The following is a 21,423-nucleotide window of genomic DNA, read 5'->3' as shown; positions in this document are numbered from 1 at the left end:
TTGTGATTGAAAGTTGAGGACTACCTGAATTCATAGCACTGGCACTTCACAGGCAAAGGCAAAAGAGTGCTTTATTTAAAATCTTGCTTAATCAATTTTCTAGGATTACTGGATGTTAGTGTTTATTTATTATCTATTTATCTTAAGTTCAACCCACTCCCTCAGAGATTTATTTCCATTTCAAAGACTTTTGCTAATACTCTTATCCCCAGGGCTAAGTCAAACGCTCAGATGTTTCAGGAAATCAAGAAAATGGAGAATGGTGAAAGATATCCTGAAAATTAAGGACTTCTTTCAGTAACTTTAATATCAAACAATATATTTAAAGTGAGATCCTGAAATTTGTCACAATCTGGTCTATTCTTTCTCTCTTTCTCTCCATTAGAATCAATTAATATCTGATTCAAATTCAAGAATCAAAGCTGATATTGTTTAATTAATATGTATAGTTCAAGATTCAAAGGGCAGTAATATTTTTTTAGGGAACAACAGCAAATTATCCATAAAATAACCTGTAGAGAAATTGTACTAAACTAGGATAGAAAGTGTTTTATTATAGATTAAGGATTCAAAAGAAACAAGCATATTAAGAAAAAAACAAGTACTGTTTAAAAAGAATTTCTGATTAAAATTTGAAGAGTCCACTATCCTCTGAATCAGTAGTGGGCCGCAGACCACAGGTTGGGGATCCCTGCTCTGAATCACTCACTTTTCTGATCTGCAGGGTAGTTGCATGGAACATTAATGAAGTTAGTGTCTTCTAGGACAGAGGTCCCCAGCCTTTTGGGCACCAGGGACCGGTTCTGTGGAGAGAGGTTTTTCTATGGACTGGAGAGTGCCTGGTTTTGTGTGCTGCCTGCATCCCATGGATGGGGCTTTGCTTGTTTGTGTGGATTGGTTGCTGGAATGCCGCGGCCCGGTACCCGTCCAAGGACTGAGAGTTGGGGACCCCTGTTCTAGGAAATTATTCATTATGTGCTGTAAAATGACTTGAGAGGATTTACAAGAGTCCAAAACACAAATAATTGTAAAACATTATCTCTTTGGATCACTAATTACCACAACTAACATGTAGAAAAATGGACTCCAATGGAACAACCTGCCTCCAGAAGCGGTGAATGCTCCAACCTGGAAGTTTTTAAGAAGAGACTGGACAGCCATTTGTCTGAAATGGTGTAGGGTTCCTGCTTGAGCAGGGGATTGGACTTGATGACCTCCAAGATCCCTTCCAACTTTTTTATTATTATTATTATTATGGATCATTGCACAGTCAGCCAGATGTTCAGACTGGATTTGGCATTTTGTCTACCTATCGAGTCCTTACCCTATTATTATTATTATTATTATTATTATTATTATTATTATTACTATTATTATTCCATAATCAGGAACCAAATGCTTCTCATGAGAGAAATGTCTTTAATGCCTTGCAAAAAGTCACTAAAAAGAGAGCATCTGAAGTTCATAGAAGCTGTTTGATAATGTCCATGTGTGTGTGTGTGTGTGTGTGTGTGTGTTTGTGTGTGTGTGTGTGTGTGTGTGTGTGTGTGAGAGAGAGAGAGAGAGAGAGAGAGAGACAGAGAGACAGAGAGAGAGAACACAAAACTCTTGGGATGAAATGTGTTATGGCAGGTCATTGAGAATCAGTAGTTCCATGACGGATCTTTTCTATTCATTAATTACATTTATAATTCATCCTTCCTCTTAGAAGTATCTCATGATAACATACTTTATCTTCCTCCTTTTGCATCCTTGAGGAATTCCTTGGAATAGATAAAGTTGAGAGACAGTGACCAATCCAAGGTTACTTGAGTTATCTTGAATAGAGAGGATTTAACTTGATGACTATAAGGAAAAATGAGAATATCTTCATATTTGTATTGCCAGATCCAATTCTGTGTGAGAGTCCTTCACTCTCCATGTCTATTCAGAATGTTAATTTCTTCACAAGCTCTATTCCAGATGCTCCAATTGAATAAAGTTCACCTGACAGCAGCAGGGCCTTTTCAGTAATGGCACCCTCGCTGTGTTCTGTGCTTTACTGGTTGGTGTTATTTTGTGTCAGGATAATGATTTAAAGGCTAACCAGCTGATGTAATATAAGGTGGATGATGCAATGATAGGAATGACTCAGCAGATGTCTATATCTCTTTAAGAGCCTAAGTATAAAAGAGAAGGCTTTTGCTGCTGTGTTCCCATTCTCATCCATTTCCTGCTCTAACTGCTGTTTGTTGGAGTTTGCTGTATTACCACGTGTATGTATTTTACTCCTAATTTATATTGTAGATAGTGTAATATAAACCACCATTTAATGCAGACTAATATTTTCTGTATTTACTCCTGGGTTACCTCAGCACAATAAGACTGTACATGCTCTGATATCTTGACTCCAAAAAATGAACTTTTTGCTTGTCTCAATCTTTGTTTCTCTTCATTTTGTTTTTTTAGTCTGTGTGATAATCAGTTTTTGTATTGTATTCATAAACCAGTTATGTCCACAACAAGCTACAATGATGCTAAACGGACACATAGTTATGTCATGCTGTAGACCTCACCATTATATATTTGGATCTTAAAAACTGACACAAACATGTAAGTTGCAGAATTCCATCAGGGTGCCACGGCCTATTTGATCATTTGCTTCTCTTGTCCCCACATGGATATCCAGGTGTTCTACATATGTACCTGCTAAAATTTTATATTTATTAATTTTATTTAAAAGAATTGTAAAGCTGCCCATCTGAAAGCACAACTCTGGCTGTGTCATTATTTTGTGTCATTAGCTGGGCTGAGAACTTTCTTTTAGAAATTTTTCTATATACCTTTTTAAAATGAAATAATATTTGACTGCAGTGAAAAATTCTTGTAAGCCAGGTGGGACTTTTGGAAGCCTGAGGTCATATGCTAGAAGTACATATTTTATCACCTTCCCATCCCAGTTGGCTGTTCAATGAATAGAAGCAATAATGGAAAAAACTGATTAATTCTGCCTGTAGGATCTCAGAATTTTGACTCAATAATGAAAGAACCATGTTGCAACAGATAAAACTTCCAGCTGAGACCATTTCAGTTTACCTGTAATAATTAGATAGTCACCTTCTCATGGATGCCAAACCATAAATTTCTGGTGTCAGAATAATAACAGGAAATAAAGATAAGCAGTTAGCTGATTTGCCTAGATTCTTCTAAAGGGAGATGGACTTTAGTGACAGATAAATGACAGCAGTGAAATATCTAATTTCACGCAAATACATATTCAGTTCTATTTTGTGGAGGGATAAAGCAGCAATGGGAAAGTATGTATAAGCTGGTAGATGAGGCTTGTGATCAGAGCCTTTCAAGGTGAGAGTGCAATGTGAAGGTAACCATTGTGTCCAGATGATGACAAATGACTAGAGGACAATGGACAGAAATGTTTAAAGGCAGCCAGCCAGTTGTTCATCTTCATGAAGAAAAAGTGTTGGGAACTCAGAAAGGCCTAAAGGGATAAAAACTGGAACTAAATTAATTAACCTCTGCTATACAGATCCTCAGTTCCCCCCCCTCCAGCATTTCAAAAAAGTAAGCTCAGAAATTAGTTACCCATAAGCCTCCCCACTGCTAAACATATTGCACAATATTTTTTCCCTTTAAAAAATAATGAAATGCAGCTAAATTTAATGCTTTTTTGTGACGCGTTAAAGATTGGCTCTTACCCTGGGCATAGGAACTAAAAGGTAGGTGGGGTGATTTATAGGGTATTATGGATGTGGTTATGGTCCTGGCTATGATGTGTCTGGTTGGTGCTAATATTTTTACTGTTGTTTCTATCTTGTTTTTTTTTGTTTATTAGTATGGTACGGAATATTCATTCATTCAAATTAAATGTATATATGAATGAATATATGCATATATGCCCATGTATCTTATATATGTAAAATATGCTCATCTATCTTCCTGACTGTTTAATGATCAGGAAATGTTATTGGATAACAAGTCAAATATACAGTATTTTGCTTGCTCTACCTTTTTTTTTTTTTTTTTTTTTTTTTTTTTTTATTTAAAATTTTTACATTTTACAAAAACAAATCCCCTTCCCATACCCCCCCCTACCTCACCCCCCCCCCTTCCCAAGCTCCCAAACCCTCCCCTGGACTTCCCAGAGCTGAGTACAGGCTTAATTAAAAAAAAAAAAAACTTAAAACACTTTTAAAACCTAAACAAATTTAAATACAATCATCATTCTATATAAGCTCCCTCCAAAAACACAAATTTAAACATTACTTTCTTTGAATATCTATATCTATAATATAAAATCTAATTTCTCCCTCTTTCTTTATCCTAAAACGAAAAAATAAACATACAAATCTTTGTTATACCATTAAAGCTAAATACTCTTAAAGAACTTAAAGTAAGTACATATTTCCTTCAATCTTCATAATCTTCTCTCCTATCCAAAAAGAAGAAAAAAAAAAAAAAACAAAAAACAAAAACTTAAAAAACCTATAAGTCCTAAACAAATCTAAGCACATTTAATTAAACAAATTATTTTGTCTTAAAAATATTAATAATAATATTTAAAAACTAAAAACACTTTTAAATCCTAAACAAATCTAAATACAATCATCACTCTATATAAACTCCCTCCAAAACCACAAATTTTTTAAAATTTAAAATATTAGAATCCACTCACTAAAATAAGCAAATTATAATCCCTTCAAAACACAAATTTAAACAATATTATCATTAAAGGTTCAAAACTTAAAACAACAAAGTTAATAAACACATTAAACATTTCAATCTTCACCAATAACTAATTCCATCCGTAAAAAACTACATCCTTATCAATCTCAATTATATTAATATTATTAATTATTCACATTCCAGTTTTTTCCATTCTCCATTCTTCCATTCTTCCATTTCCCTTCTCCATTCTTGTATCAAACTCGTAAGAAATGCTGCAAGTTCTGCCTTAGGAGACTGCTCCAAAATTCCTGAATCTCCCATCGACTCCGAAGCCAATAAGGGTTCCTTAAATTCCTCCTTGTATTGATCTTTACAATTGTAAGTTGTACAAGTTATCCTCTGCCCGTTCCTCTCTTGTTGATGCCCCTCAGACTGAGATTTCCCAGTTTCCATTTCAGGCAACAATTCCACCATTAAAGATTGCTCCAAAGACTTTGTAGGTCTAACATCTCCCAGAGATTCAGAAACCACTAAATATGAAACTTCCTTAACCTTCTTCTGTTGCTGCTTTTCTTTGGGATTATATACTGCACAAGTTGTCTTCTGCTCCTCAAACTGGACTTGTTGAGGCCTCTCACACAAAGATTCTCCAGTTTTCATAAATATAGGCTCTTCAAACTGTGATTCTACATTCTTTTCTTCCAAAGCTTTAAACTTAATTGATGGCGATGCACATACCCCCAGGACCGAAGTATAAAAATCTTTTGCTTGAGAAACAGTATTAAGTCTATAACATGTCCCCAGGTAATTTGATGATGGTGGGAAAGAGGTCATGAAAAGGAAAGCCAGGGAAGGACCACTTCAGGTGACCCTTTCCTCCTTGCAACTTTACTACAACTTTACTTCCAAGTAGCCTGTAGCCTAAGCAGTAAAAGAGAAATACAGTCTTCATCCCTCTAGGTACAGGTGTTGGTGGGGAAGAAAGCTGAGGGAAACGTGTGAAGGAGAGTGCAAGCTGAAGTGTTTTTCCTAATTTATCTTTCCATAGAAGAAAGAAAATATTGGAAATTGCTCGACTTACAACATTTTGGTTAGTGACCATTCGAAGTTATAACGACACTGAAAAAAGTGACTTATGACCATTTTTCACACTTATGACTGTTGCAGCATCCCTATGGTCTCATGATTTACGTTCGGATGCTTAACAATTGACTCACATTTATGACTGTTGCAGGATCCTGGGGTCATGTGATCCCCTTTTGCGACCTTCTAACCAACAAAGTCAGTGGGGAAACTAGATTCACTTAATAACCGTGTTACTAATTTAACAACTGCAGTGATTCACTTAACAAATGTGGCAAGAAAAGTAGTAAAATGGGGTGTAAAACTCACTTAACAAATGTCTTGCCCAGTAACATAAATTTTGAGCTCAGTTGTGTTTGTAAGTTGAGGACTACCTGTAGTAGAAGAAAAGAAGATGTCATATATTTTGTCGCCTATTTCTCTATTTCTTTAACAACAACAACAACAATAATAATAAAGTTGGAAGGGACCTTGGAGGTCATCTAGTCCAACCCCCTGCTCAACCAGGAAACCCTATACCATGTCAGACAAATGGCTGTCCAGTCTCTTCTTAAAAACTTCCAGTGTTGGAGCATTCACAGCTTCTGGAAGCAAGTTGTTCCAGTGATTAATTGTTCTAGCTGCAGAAAATTTCTCCATAGTTCTAGGTTGCTTCTCTCTTTGGTTAGTTTCCATCCATTGCTTCTTGTCCTGCCTTCAGGTGCTTTGGAGAATAGCTTGACTCCCTTTTCTTTCTGGCAGCCCTTGAGATATTGGAACACTGCTTTCATGTCACCCCTTGTCCTTCTCTTCATTAATCTAGACATACCAATTCCAGCAACTGTTCTTTATATGTTTTAGCCTCCAGTCCCCTAATCATCTTTGTTGCTCTTCTCTGTACTCTTTCTAGAGTTTCAACATCTTTTTTATATCGTAGTGACCCAAACTGGATGTAGTATTCCAAGTGTGGCCTTACAAGGCATTGTAAGGTAGTATTAACACTTCACGTGATCTTGATTCTCTCCCTCTGTTATTGCAGCCTAGCACTGTCTTGGCCTTTTTTGCAGCTGCAGCACACTGTTGGCTATATTTAAGTGATTGCCCCCCCCCCAAAAGCAGGGCATAAAATAGTGGTGGGGGAAAGAGACATTTGGCAAAGAATGGCCTGCTGATGCCTGATTTCATTGAATGATTATCCCATGGGTTGAGAGAACTGGGAGCAGAAGTTCTGCAAGTTGTTTACTTGAAAGTTGTAAAACTCCTATGTTTACTGTTATCGTCTCCAAGAAGATTCTCTTTATCCCTCTTTTCTTTTCTGAGCTTCTTAGTGTGGACAGTACACCTATTTTGTTTTAACACTGGATAACAGCATTTTCGTGATGCTGCATGGAAGTACCTTGAATTTCAAGGGCACAAAAACTACACGTAGACTCATTTCTGCATTTTTCAGGGGCAGATTTTTCTGTATGGCTTCTAACATGCCTGCTACAATGCAACTTACCTGGGACCTTGTTCTATGAACCAGTTTCTAAATATGAGAGGAAATGTCTGGAGAGTTGAGATTTATTGCCATGCCTAATGTAAAATCTGACAGAGAGATGCTTACTGCCCTTGATATTATCAGAAATCACCAAAAAAGACTCTCCCCTTCTAGATGAATCTTACTCCCTATCTTTGCTTTAGAAAACTGGGGAGGAAAATATATATTGGTAAATATATAGTTACAGAAGAAGTCAAATACTGCAGTTCATAGCAATGCATATCAGAACTGTTCTTGTCATTACCAAGCTCTCAAATTAATTCATAACTTTCTTATGAATGGGAAAGGACAGAGAAAGAACCATGCAGACTGATCTGAGAATATGGGCATAAAAATATAAATGGAATCACTAAAATAATTTAATCAGGGCCTTTGAAAACTGTCAAAACACCAGCAAGTTAGAAAATATGGGATTTGCTTTTCAGGTGATTCTCACCTTCATGCATGTTAAACATGTAAAACAATCCAGAGTTTATTAGGAGTGTTATGTTATTTACATCTTGGAAGTCTTTGGAAGCTGCCAATTGTTATTGTATTGAAAACAAAAAGAGGGAATAATAAGTCTGCTATCATTTAGTGGAGCTTTTTGCTCTCCGTATATTTTCTTCTACAATAGTTCAAGGGCACTGGAGTTACAAAGACAAATAGGAGACAGCATAAGCAGAGACAAGAAGGAGGAGGAGATTGCCAAGAGGGCCGAGGGAGCTTTTTATACAATGCGTGATAAACCTACAGAATGACATGTTATTTATTATTTTCCTATTAGCAATACTATTAAAAGTGAAAGGACGGAGTCCAGCCCTTCCAGAAGCTGGGTTTAGCTAAAAAAGATTGCATACAGTTCCTCTGTGCCTTGTTCTAATGACAATAAGGAAAGTTGCAACATATGCTAGTTGAAAGTCTGACCCTGAATTACAAGGTTATTATGCTTTCTTGGGGCCTAGAGGAATTTTTCCCACTGGAATCCAGTGAGCTAAAGAGAATGAGAGAGTAACCTCTGGCAGTTCCGCAATTAATCTTTGATGCATCAATTAATCTGGCTGTGTGTGTTAGCAGAAATCACTTTTGCTTGCTTTCTGTTCTCTCTCCCCAGTCTATTATTTTGCTGCTGTTCATTTTAGGCTATGACGTTCGCCAGACCATCTATAGCCGTGGTTCTCAACCTGTGGGTCGGGACCCCATTTGGGGTCAAATGACCATTTCACGGGGGTCACCAAACAACGCAGTCCGCCATTTTTTTCCCCTTTTCCTTAGCTGTGCTACTCCCTTTTATTCTATTGGCTTTTGAAAGCCAATAGAATAGACTCTCTTGAATAGAGTCTAATTCTGTTGGCTTTCAAAAGCCAATAGGGAGCCCGCCAAAAGTCCCATTCTGCAAACGGTGCTGCACCAGTTGAGTAGTCCTCGACTTACGATCAGTTGAGTAGTCCTCGACTTATGACCGGTTGGGGGTCGCGGCATTAAACAGGTTGAGAACCACTGATCTATAGGAATCAATTCAGCTGCTCAATGGGAATTTTCCCATTCAGCAAGTCATCAAGGTGATTGAGTTTAATTATGCTGATTTTACATAAAATGGCCCCACCCTGTACCCATGCATGCAGGGTGTGAAACATCACATTGCATCAGTTACTGGAGCCAATGAAACAAGGCCAAGAATCAGAGCACTGGGAGAGCTGACAATGTGTTTTGTTTCCTACTGACAAAATGGATGTTATGGAATTTAACAGTTCTTAATTTGGGCTGGATAGTGTACCAGATGTTCCATGTGCATCAAATTGCATTATCAGCTAATATTTCTGAGTGCTTGTGAGATGTTTGCTCCACTTATACAATTATCCCACAACCCTAGCATTTTTGTAAAGGATCTGCAGACTTCTGGATGCACAGAAGAAGCAAAGATGTATGTGCATACAACATGTGGCTATAGATCTTATATTTTCCCATTGCAGTGAATGGGGAGAAGGGATGGTGAGCCTTAACCTGAATGCTTTTAAAAGTATAATGCCCCAAACTGAACACTATGCTTAATCTGGGAACTGAGCAACATAGAATGAAACTGGTACTTTTAACAAGCTGTAAACTATACTATTGAAACATCTTAAGGTGAGATTTACCTTTTTTGTGTAGCCATGCCATGGTAGTGGCTCATATTCAGTTTCTGGTTTGAAGACTAATTTCATAAATACTGTTATTAAGCTAGATAGCCCCTATACTGGGTATACTTTTGCTTCATGAGCTGCACTGACTTCTGATATGCTTTTAGGTGCAATTCAAGGTGCTGATTTCACCCACAGAGTCCTTCATGGCACAGGACTAGGTTATTTCTCCAGTTGCTTCTACCTGCCCCAGCAGGCCAAGCAGGAAGGGATGTTCTGGGTTCTATCATTTAAAGCAGTGGTTCTTAACCTTTTTGAACAAATCACCCCCTTGAGCCAATGAGGAAGTTGTCATCGCCCCCCTCCCCCAATATAACCTCTCAATCACAACATAGGAAATAATTCTTCAATTTATGTAAACACTTTTTTTGTTTTCTTTAAAATTGTCATCAGGACATATCGATGCAAATAATTTATTTCCAGTCTTTTCCCCATATCTCAACTGCGGGAAAAATTTGGTGCCACCTGTCACTTTATTCCCAAACTTCGTGATACATGTATTTCATTATTATCTTATTTATTCAAGACACTTAAATGTAATGACCACTGAAAACAAAATTCAATTGCAAGAAAGTGAAATGCCCGAAAAGAAAAACAGTAACATTTAATGACTGAATTACAAGTGAAATTTAAAAAGAAATATAAAAAGGGCATAAGAACAAACCGCAGTGCAGGAACTAAGAATTTCAAGACGAAAACTCTGAAACTAAATTAAGATTCAAGGAAAGTATATATAGTCACGCACACTAGAAAAACACACGTGGACGTTGATAAACTTAGTTCAACAGTTATGTTGACATTACAGCTGACGTCACAGAGGACAGCCAATCAGCATGGGATGTTTCGAAAGAAGTGCTCCCCCCTCCATCACTACCCATTCTGGCCAATGGCGCGCCACTGTATGGGTAGAGGCTGCATGAAGATAAGCAATGCATATTCACATATGTACGGCGTTCTGTACTGAAGCTAGCTGGAGGAACATTTGAAAACACAATTCAATCCACTAATAGCGAGCGATCTGATGTTTTTGTACGACAGATATACAGCGATTCACTGTACAAAAAAGTCTCAAAAGTGTCCCCAAAACTTCTCGCTCCATCGCCCCCATATCACCCCCTTTTTGTTCTTTCGCCCCCGCGTCACCCCTTTTCGTTCCATTGCCCACCTGAAAAATGAAATCGCCCCCTGGGGGGCAATATCGCCCAGGTTAAGAACCCCTGATTTAAAGAATGTCATGCAGCAAGACCTAAGAAATAAGCATTTTCTGTTGCAGCACCTTTTCTGTTGTAACTCTATACCACCTGAGATTAGGCTGACCCAACACTGGGGTCTTTTTGGAAAGCTCTTAATACTTGGCTGTTCTCCAGGCCTGGGAGATTGAGAGGGTAGTTGAGTCCCTGAGATCTTGTTAATTTACCCTTGATTGGCTTATCATTGGTTCCAGTAGAAGCCACTAGAATATAAATTGAGAACAACCCCACTCTCTACTATCACTGATGACATCACCTAGCTTGGGTAATGAAACATTTGCAAGAAGACAACCAAACTCAGAGAGTACCAAGGACCCCTCATTTTCCATTTTGGCTCTGAAAATAAATTTTTTAAAGACTGACCTGGAGGCTGTAGATCAAAATGCTCCTATAGTGATATACATACAATATACACCAGACCTATAATTTGGTGGTGACGGTAGTGGTGGGGAACAGATTGGGATTAACTGAATTTGGAGATCCTATTGTAAGCAATCATACATGTCTACCATAGTGAGAAACATTGGCTCAAAAATGTACCTTCCCTGATGGATCCAGCCAGTTATGAAATGACATCTATCATTAAATAACCTCAAGAAATGCTTCTCTGGCATACTTACTGCAGGATACAATTTTTTTTCTTTGGGATGGAAGGGCAAGAGATGGAAGGGCATTCACACTATGTTTTAAAAATAGCCATGTGACATATTTTTGAAAATAAAGATGATTTGAGAAGACAGCACTTGGTATCGTGGCAAGCCTTTTCCCCATTGATTTTTTTAATTTAAAGATGAAAATATTTTTGAAAACATTTAAGTCAAATAACACAGGAAGGCTGCCAGACATCAAGGAAAATGTCTGTTGGTGTTACTGTTCACATGGACTCCATCTTATGGCATCCCTTTCCTCTCTATTTATATCTCTGCATGTCTCTTTGTTTATCAATACCTACATTTGTGCATTGATATATACTATAGAAACTCTATGTACAGATGCTTGTTCCCTGCCTGCGAATGGTGAGAAATATGGGATGCACTGAATTCTGGAGCAGAAGGAAAGAACACAGGGGATTATTCTCTAGTTCACTTGATTTTTACCTGATGATTTACAGAGTATGTAAATTAAGAGACAACCACAGAAGGTACATTTAATGACATCTTAATGCATCGCAGGATTTATGACAAGGCACGAATAGCTTGTGCACTCAACCATTGGTAGCAGATGCTGCAGTAACTCTACTTAATACTTAGAAGCAAAGTAAAGCATATTGTTTTTCACACAAATGTTTATGAAACATTAATAAGAATAATATGCACCATTCAGCATTGAACATAGCATGTGAAATGTTCTCCTATCAATATTTATAAGCAAGCATTTTTTGGTCTTTTGATTTCCAGCAGCACTTTCCAACTTTCCTCTCTGCCCATCCATCCCTTGCTATTTTTCTTCCTTCTTCCTTGGTGAATTTTGCTCTCCCAAAAATGAAGCTGGGAAATGGGCAATTATAGCTATGTCATACACAAACATTATGGAGTGAAGTTATTTCTGACAGCCAAAACATTGCTATTTGCATGCCTAGTATTATTGTCTAGTATCTAGTATTAGGGAATGACACACTGGAGACTTCTTATTCCATTTTTTAAAACATGATTATATAAGGTCACTGCTATGCAGATGGATAGAATTAAAGGGGTTCATTAAATGCAAGAGGTTACATAGACTGCAGACTCTTCTTTTTGCAGTCTATATAACAACACTATAGGAAATATGCAGTTTCCCTCATGGATAATTGAAGGTTTGAATTAGCCATTCACCACTGCCAATTGTAGACCTTTGGGGAAAGACTGTGTGTTTTCAGCACACACATACAAATCTACGCTCCAATTTTACTGTAAATCTGATCTACCACTCAGGGACACTTACAGTCTTATTTTACTTGCTAAATAGAGCAGCAAGGCTTTTCCATCATGTGACTTTCATTAAGGAAGTATCATTTCTATTCACACTTGTATAGTGTTTCTCTTAATGATTCTTGCCCACCACGAACTAAACCTTTCACAGGAGACTGGATATAGGCAATTCTTCCCTTGCCATTTAAAAATTAAGGCCTCCCCCCTCTAATTGTTCTTTGTTAGTCAAGTTTTATCTTCAGTGGTTCTGAGCTAGGCAGAAACTGTCCAAAGAATCAAACTTGTAAGTTTACTTTAGATAAAGCATCCCTACTCCTTTGAGAAATCTGACCTGTTGTTCCCAGAAAAACAAAGGATTTAATGAAGTGCAGCCCAGTGGTAGATGTGACCTTAAATGCTTGAAATAACATAAAATGATAATTTTATCTCCTGGGAGACTTGGAGTTTTATAATATGCAGAGATGTAAAAAATCTCTCTCCATCTAGACAGTTTAACTACCTGTTGCTAGTTACAATACACACAAAAAACCCTGCAACTTTTTCTTTTTCCAACTTTTTTTAACTTACACATTTCATTGTTGATGTAAACCTCCTGAGCACATTTAATATAATGCAGATCTTTTACTTTTAAATGTCACTAATTGTAATACGTGCATGTTTAATATGCTGTATCTCCTTCTCTTTTTCCGCAAATTTCTAAAATATGCATTATTTTTCAGATGGATCCTTCATGCAAATTATGGACCAGAAGGGAAAAAAAACCCTAGTAGGTATCAATGATAGCAGCTATGTATTAGAACATAGATTTGGAAGAGACCTTGGAGGTCTTCTAATCCAACCCCCTGCTTGAGCAGGAGACCCTATACCATTTCAGATAAATAGTTGTCCAGTCTCTTTTTGAAAGCCTCCACTGATGGAGCACCCATAACTTCTGAAGGCAAGCTGTTCCATTGGTTGCTTTCACCATTAGGACATTTCTTCTTAGTTCTAGGTTGCTTCTTTCCTTGGATAGTTTCCATCCATTGTTTCTCATTTTGCCTTTTGGTGTTTGGAAAATAGTTTGACCCTCTCATCTCTGTAGGAGCACCTCAGATATTGGAACAGCGCTATCATGTCTCCCCTAGTCCTTCTTTTCATTAGATTAGACATACCCAATTCTTGCAACAGTTCTTCGTATGTTTTTTGTATGTTTTGTTTGTATGTTTCGTATCATCATATCATTGACCCATCTAGTTCAATATAGTCTACACCAAATTCTCCCATCCTAGAGCTCTCCTTTGTAGGATTTCAGTTCCCATAATCTCTCGTCAGCAAACATGTTAGAATCATAGATAATGAAATATAACCCAGTTGGGTATAACATAGTTCTTTTCATTAGACTAGACATACCCAATTCCTGTAACTGTTCTTTGTATGTTTTAGCCTCAAGTATTGGCAGAGTCGATTCTGAAAAAAATTACTAATGTGAGATGGTGGCTATATAAATTAAATAAATTAAACAAATAAATATATTTTGCAAAGCACATCCATAGAAGTTCTTCTTTCCATTGTTACAATTTATCATTATTACAGTTTATTCCATCTCTTTCCAAAAACTACCCAGCACTAATTTAGAAAGAAAATCATTGCTTCATTGTGTAGCTTATGCTTTGGATATATGAATTCATATTTTCCCTCTGATAGTTCCTTGGGAATTTTTTTTGAGTATTTCTGATAGGAATAATTTTTTCTAGAAGGTTTCCCATAAACATCTTCAAGGTCATAATTGACAAAGCAAAGGTAGACAACTCCTTTGGTCTGATTTAATAAAAGTACCTTATTTAATCTTAAACCACAATTTATCAAACACTGTTGTGCCCTCAAAAATAGGACCTGATGTACTTATTTATTGTTTAGATTGGGGCAAGCTGATGGGAGAATAGTAAGCATCGAGAAGCAAAAATGCTGCGAAGAGAGTAACTAATTGCATGCTGACTTTTGGAGTACAGTATATTTTTCTTTATCCATGATACCAAAGAATTAAGACTGATGTCTGTAGAGGACATTAACCCAATACCAGGAGCATGTAATGTGATTTACAGGAAACTGCTAAAACTCCAAATTCTAATTAAAACTTCCAACAGAAAATGCCAAAATGGAAACCTTGGATGATTTCTTGGAAATCTCATGAAATCTTGCATACAGTGTTACCAAAATTCCAAGAACCTTTGGCAGTTAGCCACCCAGAGAAGCCCCATGGGAAGATAGGCAGCAAATCAATTTAACAAATAAATCAATAAAATATTAGAGGTAGAATTGACCATGCCTAGAAGAGGTTGCTGCTTCCTAGAGCAGACATGTCAAACACAAGGCCCCCGGGATGGATGCGGCCCGGGGAGGGCCCAGATTTGGCCCCCCAGGGCTGTCCCAGAAATGGCAAGAGACCAGCCCCCGCTGCCCCAGACTTGGCCCACCCCAACCCAGCTGGGCGCCTTGGTGCACAAAGAAAACGGAGAGCACTAGGGCTGGTGGTTTGCAGCAGAGCTGCAGCTCATTTGCATCAGCCCGGGTGCTGTCTCTGAGAAGGCTCTGCTTGTGGCCACTGTTCTATAAACCAAACCAGGGGGACCATCTGGTCTAAATGGATGGTAAACATAGATGATTAGGGGGCTGGAGGCTAAAACATATTACAAATGTTTGTGGGAATTGGGTATGTCTAACTTAGTGAAAAAGACTAGGGGTGGTGACATGATAGCAGTGTTCCAATATTTGATGGGCTGCCACAGAGAAGAAGGGGGTCAATCTATTTTCCAAAGCATCAGAAGACAATAGATGGAAACTAATCAAGAAAAAAACCAGCCTAGAACTAGGGACTTATGAAAACAACTAACCAGTGAAAAGGCTTGCCTTCAGAAGTTGTGGCTGCTCCATCATTGGAGGCTTTTAAGTAGAGATTGGATATTCCATTGTCTGGAATGGTATATGTCTCTTGCTTGAGCAGAAGCTTGGACTAAAGACCTCAAAGGTCTCTTCCAATTCTTATTCTTTGAGAGAAGTGCTGCCAACCTCTTCCCCTCCCTCGTCCATTCCTGGGCACAGAGAGAAGGAGGGAGGGGAGGAGGGGAGGGAAACAGGAAGAAAGTAAGGGAAGGAAGGAAGGAGATGGAAATGAGAAGGAGGGAGGCAGGAAAGAAGGGGAGGGAGGAAGGAAGGAAAGAAGGAAAGAAAGGAGAGAAGGGAGGGAGGAAGGAAGGAGATTGGAATAAGAGGAGGGAGGGAGGGAGGGTCTGAGGAAAGTCCTGCCTTAGCACTTGGCCACCAGCAGCCCTCTTGCCCTTTTGCCTTCCCCTGGTGGTCTCTCATCCTATTGCTGAGGATGCTTTAGTTACAAAGCCAGGTTTCCTCACATGGAGAAGGAGTGGGCCTCCCTCTGACCCAAGCACTTTGTCCTCCTGCACCCACCATGAGCAACCTGGCCAAGGAGAGTGAGCACAACAGCAGCAGCATTGAGGAGGAGGTAGGTGCAGCTGGGCACTCCCTCAGGGAAGTGCCGCTAGGCTAGGCAGCTCAAGGGCTGGGCTGGGCACTTGACCTCTGCTGCCCAGGGCTCTGGGCAGTCCATGCCAAGGTCCAGGAACCCCGTGCACAGACTGAGGTTCAGTGAAGCTCCTCCAGTGGACCATGCCCTGGCGCTTGCCCTAGTCCCACCCACCCTTCCCCACCCTCGGATGCACCCCAGTCCTGCCCAGCCCCACACAGGTGCCCCTGACGTGATATCGAGCTGACCATGCCTACCCAGTAGGCCACATCCATGCCAGCCACACCCACCCAGTAGGCCACATCCATGCCAGCCACACCCACCCAGTAGGCCATGCCCATGCCAGCCACACCCACCCGGCTCCCCAATGGCAACCACGATGCTGATGTGGCCCTCAGTGAAATTGAGTTTGACACCCCTGTCCTATGACATTTTCACTTGGAAGATGGAAAACCTGGGAGCTGGTAAACTTCCTGAGAAAGGATTCTACAGTGGAGGGACACCACAATCACAATCACAATCAAACACATTCACCCTCTTCTCAAGGAGTTTCAGAAAATGCATCAGCATATTCTATTGACAACAATTTTGATCTAAATTTTCTTCTGTTTTGGGAAAAAATCTGGAAGTAATTTTTCCTTTGTCAAATCATATGACAACGAATAGAAAAAATGCTGGAGAAATGTTCTCATGACACTTCTCAGAATCTCTCCATTGGGCCACTGTTTTATTGCTGTGCATTATTACTACTACTACCACTACTATTACTCCATTAGTAACTCCTCTGAGAACACTTCTGTGTAAGAGGAAAGTATAATTAAAAATACTTCCAAAGAAGAATAAAGGGAATTGGGGGCTAATAAATTCTTAGTCTAAAGAAAAAATGCTGTTTTTTTTTTCTATTCCTACATATAATGCCATGTTAATTCAATTCATATTTGCAACTTGGTTTTAGGTTGGCTAAGCTGCTTTCAAATATTCTTCCTTATTTGGGCTAAAATATACATGCCTGTATTGAAAACATATTTCTATTCAACCTCAGTTAAAATTACTCTCAGAGGTTTACAGTTTAAAACATTTTAAACTATGGAGGAACAGTGACAAAAACAACCATCAGCTAAAACAATGCAACAATAAAAATAAAGGGTAGCTTCATATCTGAACTGTAGGAAAATTTCTGAAAAATCAGCATGGAAGAGGAATTGGTGCATCCTCTGCATTTAGCTATGCAAATCTGTAAAATATGTGGATGTGCTTCTACTAGTTGTTTTAATAGGTTGAGCCAGTACTGGTTGAAGTAAGTGGTCCCATAGGTTCCATAAAGTGCTATAGATATAAAAAACAAGCCTATCTAGAAACTGATTGACAAGTAGTACATGGGTCACAAAAATGCATTATATACAACATTGGAAACGTGGACGGCTGCATTTGGAATCAGTTGTTGTTTCTGAGTTGTCTTTCAGGGCAGCTCCAAATGGAGCACATTACATTGATAATATTAAAAGTCATTGAGTGGTCCAATGAACTAAGAGGGGTGGTACACCCCATAGAGGTCCGGATATCCAAGAGAGCAGCCAATGATGACTACATCTCATACTCAGGCTGAACCAAGTGAAAAGGGTTGAAATGATCTACTTTTTCTAGGATACTGCAAAGTTGATCTGCCACTGCCAGCTCAGGGAAAGAGAAGTGTGAAGATTATCTGATAGTGGGAAGAGTAAAGAAGATGATCTAGAAGATCTAGATAAGATGATTTAGAAGTTCTAGATAAGATATATAACCTATTACCTAAGCAACAAGAAGTAAAACATATTTTAAGTCCACAATAGACTGATAGTCTTTGAAAGCAGCTAAGACAGACAATTGACAACTGAATGGGGAGAAGTATAATGCAATCAGACTTTCAAGTTTCTGTCACAATAAAAATGTTTTAACTTCCTTGGGTAATTGATTTCTTGAACTTGTCTACTACTCCCATCTAAAGCAATATTCACCAATTGATCTAGGGAGAAAACAAGAGAGGCTCTGTAGAGATAATCCCCCTTTTCACAGGTGATTGGATCCCCCACTAGTTATAATCTGTTGATTGGACATTTGATTGTTGGTTTCCTCTTCTCCCCATACCTTCTTACCAGCTGTAGGTAATCTAGTGGCAACTATCCAGCCTCTCTCTCTGGATCTGGAATGTGCAATGCTCTTTTGCAAGTGCAAAAATGCTGGCTCCAAAGCCTGCAAATCAGATAGCCAGGTTCCATTGCCACTCAACCATAGGCTTCACCTTCAGAAGTTGTGCGTGCCCCAACACTGGGAGTTTTTAAAATGAGATTGAACAACCACTTGTCTGAAATGGTATAAAATATCTTGCTTAGGCAGGGTGTTGGACAAGAAGACCTCCAAGGACTCTTCCAGCTTTGTTATTCTATTATAGCCCAAAGATGAAAAGCATAGAGATGAGTGAGGCCAATAATTAGGACTGACATTAGTAAGCTCAGAAAGTCTTAATCCCTGAGGGAATCTGAACAGGGGGATGGACTAGAAGACCTCCAAGGTCCCCTCCAGCTCTATTCTGATTGATCCATTGATGTGACTAAAATCTGAGCATCTTCCATCTGTCACTTTTATATCTAAACAAGGTGTTTTTGTCTCTCACGCAAGCACCAGCAACAGTACCATCTCCAATAGTCAATAATAGACTAAAACATCTCCAATAGCCAACTACTATCCTAAAACAACCTATGAATAGTGACCATTCTATGTTCTCTCCCTCCCAAACAAGAAATGCAAAAAACCCTAATCAAGGAGAAACAAGACTGGAGGGGCTAAGCAGAGATATGCGCCAACCTTGGACAATGTCTCTTTTTGAAGCTGTGGAGCAAAATGGTTTGCAAAGAGAGTAAGAGTTTGAAGGGACTGACTGTCTGAAACTAACTTATGTTTGGGAAGGGGAAAAAAACTTACCATTTCTGAAAATGAGATCAGCTGTCCCTTGGCAGATATAGTTATACCTCTTTGCCCCCCCCCCCCCCGCTTCTCCCCCCCCCCCAAAATTGCTGCCAGTTATAGATGCTGTTTAGATTTGGTATATGTGTACTGTATGTGAGAGCAACTCCACCTTGGCAGCAACCTTTTCATAAAGTAGTAACATGTGCTTCAGGTTCTTTTTAAGCAACAAACAAAGACTTGGATCCTTCTCTCTTTTTATATTCCCATACAACCAATGGAAATATAACAGTCTTAACCTAGCCTTAGCCAGACATGCAGCTCATGGGAAGGTCAATAAATCTCCTTTTTTTCCTGCATAACAAGGACTGCAACAATAAAAAAAAAAGCTCTCAAGCATCAGCAGGTCATTATATATGTCTCATGTCAGGCAGGTGCTAGATAACATTTTGAAGAGATGTAATAACAGATAAAATTGCAACCTATAGAATTCAACTTGTTTGGTATATGTCTCTATTTTGGTTCTGAACTCACTGTTGTTTTAGGCAAATAATAAGGAGAAAAGACAATTATATGATTTTTTTTTCTGAGCCCCTACATCTCTCGCAGTTAACATGAATATTCCTCCCTTTGTTCTCCAAACTCCAGTTCTACTTTTTCCATGCTCTTCCTAACACATTCCTATTTTTCAATGAGGAAAAACATAGGCTAAAGCTAATCATCCATTTCCCAACTTGAAACAAGATCAAAGCTTTGGAGAATAGACTGGAAATAGCAGGCTTGGAGGCTTAAAGCATGTAAATTAATTGATATTTTCTTTCTTTCTTTCTTTATTAGGATGATTTATCCAGTGATTTCATTAACCCCAGACCTCATCTAAGCACACCTCCTAAAACCTTCTGCCTTCTTCTGAATGATGATCTCTATTCCCTAATGCCAGCAGGAGGAGTCGATTAGGTCATGGGAGACAAGACGATATGTGGTTATTTCGCTTCTCAGTAGCCGTAATGGAAAAGTGCAATTAAATTTAATTAAACAGGTTTAATGAACAAAATGTTAATACAGTACCAGTTTATTATTACAATCAGGCCTTAATGTGTGTTTGGCTTAATTGATTCAAGGCTGTTCCAAACCTCCATTATGCCTGGATATGCAGCTTTGGGGCTAGATTCACATCAGCCTCTCTTTGAACTGCTCAGAGGAAAATGGTGAGGTGTTTCATTGCTGGCAACCAAATTGCTCTGCCTACACACTTAATCAACTGTTACTTCATTCTTATATCTACAGCAATCCAAAGTGGGCCAAACTGTTCATCCAGACAATAAGACCTGCAAGCATGGCATTTTCTTTATGACATTTTAGAGATTAATCAGCAAAATGTAGTTACGGAGTCATAGCATTTCATTTGCTGTTCTAAAATGGCCAGAATAGAAGAGCAAAAAGTATCACAAAGGAAAAATGTGACCCAAAGTGAGTTTTCTGGCTATCCTCCTCCTCCTCCAACTCCTCCTCCTCCTCCTCCTCCTCCTCCTCCTCCTTCTCTTCTTCTTCTTTATTTTTTGTTATATATATTTTTATATATAACTGACTGGACTAAAACCATACTTAAACATTCCACCTTTTCTAGTCCTTCTAACAAAAGATGGGAAAATATCCTTTCTAGATGGAATTGCATCTCCATGCCTATTATTTAACAGACTTCAATGGTCTTGGTTGGTTAATATTTTATTTGTAACTTAATAATTGATAAAAATAGAATGCTCCTTCACTAAAATGGTACTTTGGTAATCTAACATCAACATCATATTCTATAGTTAGCATCATTATCATTCAAGGATATCCAAGGCATCTCTATTTGGCTACAAACTCTTTTCCCTTAAAATTAGCATGCAAGGTTGTTATTATAAAACAGTATCTAAATCATATTGTTGCAGTAGAATATTGCTATACCATTAATAATAGTAACTATTACTACTGTTTTGTACAACTTCCATAGGCAAGAATTTGCTTTATTAGATTTAGACACTCTGAACAGTTACAGGAACTGGGAAACCTTATATTTTCCAAATATTTCTGAACCACTGTGCCATGAAGCCCCAGGTAATATGATAAAGAGTAGAGGGCCCTGGGATTTATAATCCATAAACATCTGGGAGGCTACAGTTCCTCAACCGTAAACTAGATGCATGGCTTCCCCTACCCTACTTTAAAGATACTTACATTTAAATTTTAAATGACATGGGAACCAGGTAAATGAAGAAATTCAGTTTTCCTTCCCTTGAAATCCCCTACAGAGACATTTCTTTGGGCCTTCAAAAGGATTCATCCACTTCTTTGCATTGTGACATTGGAATACATACACAGATTTTCAGTGATAGAT

General features: G+C 38.5%; 1 long non-coding RNA gene across 1 annotated transcript; it reads left to right on the top strand.

Moving 5' to 3' along the window:
* Window positions 1–3,215: 3,215 nt before the first annotated feature.
* Window positions 3,216–20,010, top strand: LOC120298814. The gene is made up of 3 exons (XR_005554233.1): window positions 3,216–3,561; window positions 13,306–13,352; window positions 19,881–20,010. It is a non-coding gene; the product is annotated as an uncharacterized LOC120298814 (long non-coding RNA).
* Window positions 20,011–21,423: the final 1,413 nt, after the last annotated feature.

This window comes from Crotalus tigris, unplaced genomic scaffold (genome assembly GCF_016545835.1).
Source record: "Crotalus tigris isolate CLP2741 ecotype Arizona unplaced genomic scaffold, ASM1654583v1 scf7180000024151.2778019, whole genome shotgun sequence".
NCBI classification, from domain to species: domain Eukaryota; kingdom Metazoa; phylum Chordata; class Lepidosauria; order Squamata; family Viperidae; genus Crotalus; species Crotalus tigris.
The sequence above is the reverse complement of the archived record's forward strand: the minus strand, read 5'-3'. Positions and strand labels throughout refer to the sequence as shown.